The sequence below is a fragment of the Pseudophryne corroboree genome, chromosome 8, assembly GCF_028390025.1.
Source record: "Pseudophryne corroboree isolate aPseCor3 chromosome 8, aPseCor3.hap2, whole genome shotgun sequence".
In the NCBI taxonomy this organism is placed as follows: domain Eukaryota; kingdom Metazoa; phylum Chordata; class Amphibia; order Anura; family Myobatrachidae; genus Pseudophryne; species Pseudophryne corroboree.
In genome coordinates, this window is record NC_086451.1 from 467,218,559 (window position 1) to 467,231,710 (window position 13,152).

Consider the following 13,152-nt stretch of genomic DNA (forward strand, 5'->3'; position numbering starts at 1 on the left):
GACCCTAGTGGCCGACACAAACACCTGGCCCATCTAGGAGTGGTACTGCAGTGTCAGACAGGATGGTCCTTCAAAAAAATAGTCCCCAAACAGCACATGATGCAAAGAAAAAAAGAGGCGCACCAAGGTCGCTGTGTGACTAAGCTAAGCGACACAAGTGGCCGACACAAACACCTGGCCCATCTAGGAGTGGCACTGCAGTGTCAGACAGGATGGCACTTGAAAAAAATACTCCCCAAACAGCACATGATGCAAAGAAAAAAAGAGGCGCAATGAGGTAGCTGTGTGACTAAGCTAAGCGACCCTAGTGGCCGACACAAACACCTGGCCCATCTAGAAGTGGCACTGCAGTGTCAGACAGGATGGCACTTCAAAAAAATAGTCCCCAAACAGCATATGATGCAAAGAAAAAAAGAGGCTAACCAAGGTCGCTGTGTGACTAAGCTAAGCGACACAAGTGGCGGACACAAACACCTGGCCCATCTAGGAGTGGCACTGCAGTGTCAGGCAGGATGGCACTTCAAAAAAAATACTCCCCAAACAGCACATGATGCAAAGAAAAAAAGAGGCGCACCAAGGTCGCTGTGTGACTAAGCTAAGCGACACAAGTGGCCGACACAAACACCTGGCCCATCTAGGAGTGGCACTGCAGTGTCAGGCAGGATGGCCCTTCAAAAAAATACTCCCCAAACAGCACATGATGCAAAGAAAAATGAAAGAAAAAAGAGGTGCAAGATGGAATTGTCCTTGGGCCCTCCCACCCACCCTTATGTTATATAAACAGGACATGCACACTTTAACGAACCCATCATTTCAGTGAAAGGGTCTGCCACATGACTGTGACTGAAATGACTGGTTGGTTTGGGCCCCCACCAAAAAAGAAGCAATCAATCTCTCCTTGCACAAACTGGCTCTACAGAGGCAAGATGTCCACCTTATCATCATCATCCGATTCATCACCCCTTTCACTGTGTACATCCCCCTCCTCACAGATTATTAACTCGTCCCCACTGGAATCCACCATCTCAGGTCCCCGTGTACTTTCTGGAGGCAATTGCTGCTGGTGAATGTCTCCACGGAGGAATTGATTATAATTCATTTTAATGAACATCATCTTCTCCACATTTTCTGGAAGTAACCTCGTACGCCGATTGCTGACAAGGTGAGCGGCTGCACTAAACACTCTTTCGGAGTACACACTGGAGGGAGGGCAACTTAGGTAGAATAAAGCCAGTTTCTGCAAGGGCCTCCAAATTGCCTCTTTTTCCTGCCAGTATACGTACGGACTGTCTGACGTGCCTACTTGGATGCCGTCACTCATATAATCCTCCACCATTCTTTCAATGGTGAGAGAATCATATGCAGTGACAGTAGACGACATGTCAGTAATCGTTGGCAGGTCCTTCAGTCCGGACCAGATGTCAGCACTCGCTCCAGACTGCCCTGTATCACCGCCAGCGGGTGGGCTCGGAATTCTTAGCCTTTTCCTCGCACCCCCAGTTGCGGGAGAATGTGAAGGAGGAGCTGTTGACGGGTCACGTTCCGCTTGACTCGACAATTTTCTCACCAGCAGGTCTTTGAACCCCTGCAGACTTGTGTCTGCCGGAAAGAGAGATACCAAGTAGGTTTTAAATCTAGGATCGAGCACGGTGGCCAAAATGTAGTACTCTGATTTCAACAGATTGACCACCCGTGAATCCAGCTACTTCTGCAAAAGCCTGATGAGGGGAATGACCTGACTCAGGCTGGCAATTGTCTGAACTGACTTCACGTGTGGCAAGTTCAAAGGGTTGCAGAACCTTGCACAACGTTGAAATCATTCTCCACTGCGCTTGAGACAGGTGCATTTCACCTCCTTTGCCTATATCGTGGCCAGATGTATAGGTTTGAATGGCCTTTTGCTGCTCCTCCATCCTCTGAAGCATATAGAGGGTTGAATTCCACCTCGTTACCACCTCTTGCTTCAGATGATGGCAGGGCAGGTTCAGGTATTTTTGGTGGTGCTCTAGTCTTCTGTACGTGGTGCCTGAACGCCGAAAGTGGCCCGCAATTCTTCAGGCCACAGACAGCATCTCTTGCACGCCCCTGTCGTTTTTTAAATAATTCTGCACCACCAAATTCAAGGTATGTGCAAAACATGGGACATGCTGGAATTTGCCCACATGTAATGCACGCACAATATTGCTGGCGTTGTCCGATGTCACAAATCCCCAGGAGAGTCCAATTGGGGTAAGCCATTCTGCGATGATCTTCCTCAGTTGCCGTAAGAGGTTTTCAGCAGTGTGCGTATTCTGGAAAGCGGTAATACAAAGCGTAGCCTGCCTAGGAACGAGTTGGCGTTTGCTTGATGCTGCTACTGGTGCCGCCGCTGCTGTTCTTGCAGCGGGAGGCAATACATCTACCCAGTGGGCTGTCACAGTCATATAGTCCTTAGTCTGCCCTGCTCCACTTATCCACATGTCCGTCGTTAAGTGGACATTGGGTACAACTGCATTTTTTAGGACACTGGTGAGTCTTTTTCTGAGGTCTGTGTACATTTTCGGTATCGCCTGCCTAGAGAAATGGAACCTAGATGGTATTTGGTACCGGGGACACAGTACCTCAATCAAGTCTATAGTTGGCTTTGAATTAACGATGGATACCGGAACCACGTTTCTCACCGCCCAGGCTGCCAAGGCCTCAGTTATCCGCTTTGCAGCAGGATGACTGCTGTGATATTTCATCTTCCTCGCAAAGGACTGTTGGACAGTCAATTGCTTACTGGAAGTAGTACAAGTGGTCTTCCAACTTCCCCTCTGGGATGACGATCGACTCCTAGCAGCAACAACAGCAGCGCCAGCAGCAGTAGGCGTTACACTCAAGGATGCATCGGAGGAATCCCAGGCAGGAGAGGACTCGTCAGACTTGCCAGTGACATGGCCTGCAGGATTATTGGCTTTCCTGGGTAAGGAGGAAATTGACACTGAGGGAGTTGGTGGTGTGGTTTGCAGGAGCTTGGTTACAGATTTAGTGGTCAGTGGACTGCTTCCGCTGTCACCCAAAGTTTTTGAACTTGTCACTGACTTATGATGAATGCGCTGCAGGTGACGTATAAGGGAGGATGTTCCGAGGTAGTTAACGTCCTTACCCCTACTTATTACAGCTTGACAAAGGCAACACACGACTTGACACCTGTTGTCCGCATTTGTGTTGAAATAATTCCACACCGAAGAGCTGATTTTTTTTGTATTTTGACCAGGCATGTCAATGGCCATATTCCTCCCACGGACAACAGGTGTCTCCCCGTGTGCCTGACTTAAACAAACCACCTCACCATCAGAATCCTCCTTGTCAATTTCCTCCCCAGCGCCAGCAACACCCATATCCTCATCCTGGTGTACTTCAACACTGACATCTTCAATTTGACTATCAGGAACTGGACTACAGGTGCTCCTTCCAGCACTTGCAGGGGGCGTGCAAATGGTGGAAGGCGCAAGCTCTTCCCGTCCAGTGTTGGGAAGGTCAGGCATCGCAACCGACACAATTGGACTCTCCTTTGGGGATTTGTGATTTCGAAGAACGCACAGTTCTTTGCTGTGCTTTTGCCAGCTTAAGTCTTTTCTTTTTTCTAGCGAGAGGATGAGTGCTTCCATCCTCATGTGAAGCTGAACCACTAGCCATGAACATAGGCCAGGGCCTCAGCCGTTCCTTGCCACTCCATGTCGTAAATGGCATATTGGCAAGTTTACGCTTCTCCTCAGACGCTTTTAATTTTGATTTTTGGGTCATTTTACTGAACTTTTGTGTTTTGGATTTTACATGCTCTGTACTATGACATCGGGCATCGGCCTTGGCAGACGACCGTGATGGCATTTCATCGTCTCGGCCATGACTAGTGGCAGCAGCTTCAGCATGAGGTGGAAGTGGATCTTGATCTTTCCCTATTTTTTTAACCTCCACATTTTTGTTCTCCATATTTTAATGCGCACAACTAAAAGCCACCACAGGTATACAGTGTAGATGGATGGATAGTATACTTTATGGATGACGAGTAACGACACAGAGGTAGGTACAGCAGTGGCCTACCGTACTGCTATATACAGTATAATGGACCTGGTGGACACTGTCAGCAGACTGCGTTAATAGTATTAAAAAAAAGCCACCACAGGTATACAATGTAGATGGATGGATAGTATACTTTATGGATGACGAGTGACGACACAGAGGTAGGTACAGCAGTGGCCTACCGTACTGCTATATACAGTATAATGGACCTGGTGGACACTGTCAGCAGACTGCGTTTATAGTATAAAAAAAAAAGCCACCACAGGTATACAATGTAGATGGATGGATAGTATACTTTATGGATGACGAGTGACGACACAGAGGTAGGTACAGCAGTGGCCTACCGTACTGCTATATGCAGTATAATGGACCTGGTGGACACTGTCAGCAGACTGCGTTTATAGTATAAAAAAAAGCCACCACAGGTATACAAATGTAGATGGATGGATAGTATACTTTATGGATGACGAGTGACGACACAGAGGTAGGTACAGCAGTGGCCTACCGTACTGCTATATACAGTATAATGGACCTGGTGGACACTGTCAGCAGACTGCGTTTATAGTATAAAAAAAAAAGCCACCACAGGTATACAATGTAGATGGATGGATAGTATACTTTATGGATGACGAGTGACGACACAGAGGTAGGTACAGCAGTGGCCTACCGTACTGCTATATGCAGTATAATGGACCTGGTGGACACTGTCAGCAGACTGCGTTTATAGTATTAAAAAAAGCCACCACAGGTATACAAATGTAGATGGATGGATAGTATACTTTATGGATGACGAGTGACGACACAGAGGTAGGTACAGCAGTGGCCTACCGTACTGCTATATACAGTATAATGGACCTGGTGGACACTGTCAGCAGACTGCGTTTATAGTATAAAAAAAAAGCCACCACAGGTATACAATGTAGATGGATGGATAGTATACTTTATGGATGACGAGTGACGACACAGAGGTAGGTACAGCAGTGGCCTACCGTACTGCTATATACAGTATAATGGACCTGGTGGACACTGTCAGCAGACTGCGTTTATAGTATAAAAAAATAAGCCACTACAGGTATACAAATGTAGATGGATGGATAGTATACTTTATGGATGACGAGTGACGACACAGAGGTAGGTACAGCAGTGGCCTACCGTACTGCTATATACAGTATAATGGACCTGGTGGACACTGTCAGCAGACTGCGTTTATAGTATTAAAAAAAAGCCACCACAGGTGTACAATGTAGATGGATGGATAGTATACTTTATGGATGACGAGTGACGACACAGAGGTAGGTACAGCAGTGGCCTACCATACTACTATATAGTATAATGGACCTGGTGGACACTGTCAGCAAACTGCTAAACTACTAGTATTAAAAAAAAGCAACAGGACTGTTTTTCAGGCAAACAAACGTATACTGGTGGTCACTGTCAGCAAAACTCTGCACTGTACTCCTGCTATAGCTGCTCCCCAGTCCCCACAATTAAGCAGTGTGAGCACTCAGCACAGATATATCATGCAGCACACTGAGCACAGATATGGTATGGAGTATTTTTTTCAGGCAGAGAACGGATAAAAAACTGGTGGTCACTATTAGCAAAACTCTGCACTGTACTCCTCCTAACAGCTGCTCCCCAATCCTCCCCACAATAGTAAAATAAACAAGCAAAGCTAAGCAATAATCAGATCAACTGTCTCGTATATAAATAAATGGAGAGGACGTCAGCCACGTCCTCTCCCTATCAATCTCAATGCAAGTGTGAAAATGGCGGCGATGCGCGGCTGCTTATATAGAATGCGAATCTCGCGAGAATCCGACAGCGGGATGATGACATTCGGGCGCGCTCGGGTTACCCGAGCCATACGGGAAAATCCGAGTATGGCTCGGACCCGTGTAAAAAGAGTGAAGTTCGGGGGGGTTCGGTTTCTCGGAAACCGTACCCGCTCATCACTAACCAGTACATACAATTATATTCTTTGTTTGGTGTATACTACTGTTATTATGGGTTACATATGAGATCAAGGCGCTTGGGATGCGGCTGTGAAAATATCAACAGCAGCATCCTATTAAAATCCAGACATCTACTAATTAGGTAAACTAGCCCTGATCCCTATGCCCCACTAACCTATCTTTCTAGCCTTCCCCGGGGATACCTAACCCTAGCCCCCCTCCTCACAGCTTAACCCTAACCCTCCCTTACCCTCAGCCTAACCCTATCCCTCCCCTCTACAGCCTAAACCTACCCCCTCCTCCGGTGGTGCCTAACCCTAACACCCCCCTTCCCACAGCCTAAATCTAACCCTGTTTTCTCTGCTGGTCTTAACAAAAACAGATCCCCCAAAAACTCTGTGTATTGTCCCCTTAAATATTTATAAATGTTGATCATGTCCCCTCTTAATCTCCTCTTTTCCAGTGTGAACATGTCAAGCTTTGCAAGTCTTTCCCGGTATTCCAGCATCTCCATCCCCTTAATTAGTTTGGTTGCCCGCCTCTGAACCTTTTCTAGTTCCAGGATATCCTTTTTGTAGTATGGTGCCCAAAATTGTGCACAGTATTCCAGATGGGGCCTCACTAGGGCTTTGTATAATGGGAGTATAACACTCTCATCCCTTGCATTCAATACCCTTCTTTATGCATGCTAATACCTTGTTTGCCTTTTTTGCCGCTATCCTACAAATCACCCCATTTAGTACAGTATGTAGGTGTTATTTTTGTTCTTGCTACCAAGTGCATTACCTTACACATTCTCCATTTTGCTGCCCATGATTCCAGTTTAAATAAATTGTTCTGGAGAGACTCAGCATCTCCCTCCGAATTTATAACCTTACATAGTTTGGTATCGTCTGCAATAATTGACCCAATGCCCTCTAGACCTTCCGCTAGATCGTTAATGAAAATGTTGAAGAATAGTTGTCCAAGTACAGTCCCTTGTGGCACACCACTTTGAACTTCAGTCCAATTTGAAAAAGTTCCATTTACCACAACGCGCTGCTCCCTATTATCTAACCAGTTACTAACCCAAGTGCATAATGTGCTCCCTAGCCCCAGTTCTTGTAACTTATAGATAAGTCTCATGTGCGGTACTGTGTCGAAAGCTTTAGAAAAGTCTAAAAAGATTACATCCACCGCCTTACCCTGATCTAGGTTCGCACTAACTGTTTCATAAAAGCCTCTCCTGCGTGGCAGCAGTTCATTCGGGATATCGATTTTTCGGGTGTAGTACGGGTGACCGGCAGTCTCCTGACCGCCGGTCAGCTTACCGACGCCGGGTTCCCGGCAGCAGGGCCGGCTCTACCATTAGGCAGCTTTAGGCAGTTGCCTAGGGGCGCCAGCTCCTGGAGGGAGCCACTGAATTCATCTAGCAAAAAACTGAATTATGTCTCTGTATGTGGCCTCCTCCTTTTACACTGTGCTGGCTGCTGCTGCGGGTCTAATCAAGTGCAGCCACCACTATCAGGCTGTACCGCATAGTGTCTCAGTGCTTCCTCTGTGCCGACATGAGTAACATCAAGTCATGTGAAGGCACATAGGATGCAGATGTAACTATGGCTCCCGAGGGACACCCCAACGGCTGCTCCTCATAGCCCTGATGCACCTCCTGCAGGGGGGTTGCAGGTTAGGGGGCACCGGGTTTAAGCTTTGCCTGGGGTGCATAGAGACCTTGCACCGGCCCTGCCCGGCAGCATACCGACGCCGCGATCCCGGCGGGGAAGGGCGAGTGCAGCAAGCCCCTTGCGGGCTCGCTGCGCTCGCCCCGCTGCAGGCTCGGTCGCCACGGGTTCTATTCCCACTCTATGGGTGTCGTGGACACCCACGAGTGGAAATAGTCCCTGTTGGTCGGCATGCCGACCATCAGGATAGTGAGCCATCGGGCTCATGGAGGAGGTCATGTGACTGTCGGTCAGCCGACCGGCGGTCACATGACTACCACCCGATTTTTCGGATACCGGCACCAGCATTGTAATCCATGTGGGGATCTCATCGTCAATATTCCGAGCAGTGTTGCGACTCGTGCGTCGGGATTCCGAGCGCTGGGATTCCGAGCGCTGGGATTCCGAAAGTTGGGATTCTGTTCTAAGATTGGCGAGTAATACTGTCTATTTATTGTAACATTGTTAGTTTGTAATTAACCTTATTTTCCTAAGATCATTCAGTGAGTTTTCTCATCCAATAAATTTAATTCCAGTTCTAATTTCTTGTCATTCATTCTCTGCTATTGGGCTCTGCCCCTCACCTCTCCAACTTACCTCACGGAACCTGAGCAGTACAGCATGTTCATCCATACACCCCGAACTTGGAAGCCGCTACAACCAAAGGAACATTTTGAAATTATTTTCAATATATAAGTAATATGAAGTCATTATACTGTCCAGGCACGTGTGGATACAGTTTACAAAACCTTGGTCCTGACCATATTTACTACTAAAGTCTGAAAATCTGTGGCGTGAATTACAAGGGGAAAATGGGTTTTCTTGTACAAATATGTTGCACTTAAAGTGCGGCAGTTTTGGCCATTTGTAGTAGTGCTCTATAATGGCAACAGCCTTCATAAAAGCTTTTCATGGGCTCTCTATGAATATATGAGGAATGTCCACAAAGTGCATATCAGCACAGAATACACTCATTTTCCAGCACTCGTAGAAAGGCTCCGCAGGACCATTTGCTGGACTGTGGGCTGAGTGGGAGATGTACTTCTTGTCAAAGTAAAAGAACATTACTTTAAATGCCTGCCCACCATCATTTATCCACTGCCCGTTTACATATTAATATTTCCTTTTAAAATGGTAATTTGGAGCATAGAAGTGAGGTTTCCTAGATAAAGGGCACTGGTCGGTGCCAAAGACGTCACAAGAAAGCCATAAACTGACAGGGAATTTTTGTCACCTCCTTGAACAGTGAAAATCATACTGGCCTGTTTGCCAACCTGATATGCAATGGAAATGGGCATGACTTGATGAACAAAGAGGTGGGCATTCTTGATGTTTAGTTATATAGGGGGTCATTCCGCGTTGATCGCTCGCTAGTAGTTTTTAGCAGCCGTGCAAACGCATTGTCGCCGCCCACTGGGGAGTGTATTTTTGCTTTGCAGAAGTGCAAGCGCTTGTGCAGCAGAGCGCCTGCAAAATCATTTTGTGCAAAACAAGACCAGCCCTGTAGTTACTTATCCTGTGCATTGATTCTAACGACGGAGGGATGGCTTTTGACGTCACACACCCGCCCAGCGAACGCCCAGCCACGCCTGCGTTTTTTCTGCCACGCCTGCGTTTTTCTAAGCACTCCCTGAAAACGGTCAGTTGACAACCGGAAACGCCCACTTCATGTCAATCTTCCTGCATTCGGCCGTGCGACAGGAATGTTCGTTACACTCTGTGCAAACCCACGATGCTCATTGTACCTGTACGACGCGCCTGCGCATCGCGGTGCATACGCATGCGCAGAAATGCCGATGTTTAGCCTGATCGCTGCGCTGCAAACAACGGCAACTAGCGATCAACTCGGAAGGACCTCCAAAGTTAATCGCTACAAGCTGTCTCTTAATTGAGTGTTATTGTTCATGACTTGTTCTCAGCCTCAATAACATCACATGCAGAGACCCTAATTCAGTAAGGATCGCAGAACTGATCCTTCTTGCATTTTCCAGATTCTGTGCGTGTGCAGAATGCGTCTTGCAATCGCCTCGTAGGGATACGAATGCTTCTGTCTGATTGACAGGCAGAGGCGCTCGTGGGGAGGGACGGGGGTGTCCGGTGTCGCCCTCGTTTCCCAGGAGTGACGAAGCATAGGACTGCTTCATGGATGCAGTTTCCATGGCCTCGCAAGGCCACCTGTGACGGCAAGCCTGAGTAAACTCAGGCTTACTCAGCCTGCCATCGCAGATGTACATCGTGACCGATGGTTGCGATGTTCATCAAAGATGCTATGCAATCGCAAATGCAGGAACGAGGTGATACGCATCTCCTCCTGCATGTGCATTGCAAAGTATTAGAATTTGGCCCTGAGTCACCACACTTAAAGATCAGGCTTATTGGACTGCAGGTGCTTGTTGTTTACTTAGCTCTATAAAGTGGTATGCATGTGCCCAAGGTTGTCATCTGAATCAACTTGTGGAATAACCCCCTTGCTCACATCGCTATGCACCTGCCAACTTGTAGGCATGCAGTGGGCATGACTTTATGGCCATATGCACCATTAATTGGGTGAGTCAGTGTTTATGAAGATGCCCATAGCATCGCCCAGCTCCTGCCCCTTCAGTGCTGTGGGTGAGATACAATGGCAGGTGCTGGCACCTTGAAGCGCCATTCCAGGCACAAACCTGTACAGAGGAAAGCGTCATACAAGACAATTTACGCTCGACTTTGACAAAACAACATTTGTGCTGTATAAGTTCTGCTGTTTCTATCTGTGAAAGTGCTGGCATTAGTAGCCACGCCTACACATCCATTGGCTGAGCTGCATTTTTCATTTCTTTAAATCTAGCCCTGAAATGACCGCAATGTGAAATCGTCATCTTGCCAACTAACAATAAAACACTTGTGGAATGGACAATTCAGGCACAGCAGAGTTGTGCGGAGTTTGCACGCGTGCTGCAGCAGCAGAAATAACGCCGATCTCCTGTCACTCCTGAGTCATTGCGTTATGTACTTTAACAAAGGAACACACGGCGCGCAGGGCGGCTCTCAGCGCAGCGCCTGATAAGAAGATTGTTAAACAAGAACATGCATCTGATTTATATCCATCACCCAAGGCTTATAACAAGCTGTTTTTATTTGTACAGTTAATTCATAATCTCGTTCTAATTAAGGCATATTGCAAAATCAAAACCTGTTTAGAGCCTGTAATTACATTAGGATACGCAGGCCGGGCGGGAGAGATGTGTAAACTCCCAGATCGTCTTGGGTACACTTTCTCTCTGCACCGCAGAGACGGGGAAGGGGTGTCAGGGCGCATAAAGCAATCACTGCGGCCAGATGTGCCCGCGTTGTCTTGTCAGGCAGATGACTGTCAATCATCTACATAGAAAGGCCGCACCTGCCGCACAGATTTACGATGATGGCAGCAGTAGGCTCAGCTCATGACTCTGTCTATAGAACTCATAATTGGCAGCATTAAATATTAATCACGTCTACGCTTTGCTGCTAAGTGGGTGCACGTGACCACAGAACTCGCAGATCTTGGAGTACCACAATCCCCATCATATCCAGGGGGTATATTTACTAAAATTCGATTTTGGGAGGCACTTTATGAATCTTCAAAATGGATTGAAATCGATTCCTTTTGGAGTTTCTAAACTTTTTGAAAAATCCCTTATTTACTAAAAATCTATTTTGCTTTCGATTTTCAAATCGAATTCGATGTGGATTCATGTTTGGAAGGGTTTTAGAATTGAATTTATGAAATACCTTCCTAAAACGAACCTCAAATCCCCATTGAAATCCCCAGCAAAATCGAATGTAAAATCGAATAGAATACCCTCATTGCTTCCTATTGTTCCAAATGTACCACATGCACACTAATTAAAGGGGACGCTCACTCATTACTAGAGATGAGCGCCTGAAATTTTTCGGGTTTTGTGTTTTGGTTTTGGGTTCGGTTCCGCGGCCGTGTTTTGGGTTCGAACGCGTTTTGGCAAAACCTCACCGAATTATTTTTGTCGGATTCGGGTGTGTTTTGGATTCGGGTGTTTTTTTCCAAAAACACTAAAAAACAGCTTAAATCATAGAATTTGGGGGTCATTTTGATCCCAAAGTATTATTAACCTCAAAAACCATAATTTACACTCATTTTCAGTCTATTCTGAATACCTCACACCTCACAATATTATTTTTAGTCCTAAAATTTGCACCGAGGTCGCTGTGTGAGTAAGATAAGCGACCCTAGTGGCCGACACAAACACCGGGCCCATCTAGGAGTGGCACTGCAGTGTCACGCAGGATGTCCCTTCCAAAAAACCCTCCCCAAACAGCACATGACGCAAAGAAAAAAAGAGGCGCAATGAGGTAGCTGTGTGAGTAAGATTAGCGACCCTAGTGGCCGACACAAACACCGGGCCCATCTAGGAGTGGCACTGCAGTGTCACGCAGGATGGCCCTTCCAAAAAACCCTCCCCAAACAGCACATGACGCAAAGAAAAAAAGAGGCGCAATGAGGTAGCTGTGTGAGTAAGATTAGCGACCCTAGTGGCCGACACAAACACCGGGCCCATCTAGGAGTGGCACTGCAGTGTCACGCAGGATGGCCCTTCCAAAAAACCCTCCCCAAACAGCACATGACGCAAAGAAAAAAAGAGGCGCAATGAGGTAGCTGACTGTGTGAGTAAGATTAGCGACCCTAGTGGCCGACACAAACACCGGGCCCATCTAGGAGTGGCACTGCAGTGTCACGCAGGATGTCCCTTCCAAAAAACCCTCCCCAAACAGCACATGACGCAAAGAAAAAAAGAGGCGCAATGAGGTAGCTGTGTGAGTAAGATTAGCGACCCTAGTGGCCGACACAAACACCGGGCCCATCTAGGAGTGGCACTGCAGTGTCACGCAGGATGTCCCTTCCAAAAAACCCTCCCCAAACAGCACATGACGCAAAGAAAAAAAGAGGCGCAATGAGGTAGCTGTGTGAGTAAGATTAGCGACCCTAGTGGCCGACACAAACACCGGGCACATCTAGGAGTGGCACTGCAGTGTCACGCAGGATGTCCCTTCCAAAAAACCCTCCCCAAACAGCACATGACGCAAAGAAAAAAAGAGGCGCAATGAGGTAGCTGTGTGAGTAAGATTAGCGACCCTAGTGGCCGACACAAACACCGGGCCCATCTAGGAGTGGCACTGCAGTGTCACGCAGGATGTCCCTTCCAAAAAACCCTCCCCAAACAGCACATGACGCAAAGAAAAAAAGAGGCGCAATGAGGTAGCTGACTGTGTGAGTAAGATTAGCGACCCTAGTGGCCGACACAAACACCGGGCCCATCTAGGAGTGGCACTGCAGTGTCACGCAGGATGTCCCTTCCAAAAAACCCTCCCCAATCAGCACATGATGCAAAGAAAAAGAAAAGAAAAAAGAGGTGCAAGATGGAATTGTCCTTGGGCCCTCCCACCCACCCTTATGTTGT

At 47.3% G+C, this 13,152-nt stretch overlaps 1 protein-coding gene and 1 long non-coding RNA gene across 3 annotated transcripts in view; one reads left to right on the top strand and one right to left on the bottom strand.

Annotated features, from left to right (window-relative positions):
• Nucleotides 1–13,152, top strand: part of TNMD (tenomodulin) — a 165,629-nt gene that overhangs the window by 43,099 nt on the left and 109,378 nt on the right. The gene's annotated exons all lie outside the window — the stretch shown is intronic.
• LOC134949644 (uncharacterized) overlaps nt 1–13,152 on the bottom strand; it is a 143,861-nt gene that overhangs the window by 42,715 nt on the left and 87,994 nt on the right. For both annotated transcript variants that reach the window (XR_010183185.1, XR_010183184.1), the window contains exon 2: nt 8,297–8,353. This is a non-coding gene — a long non-coding RNA (uncharacterized LOC134949644). The remainder of the gene's footprint in view (nt 1–8,296; nt 8,354–13,152) is intronic.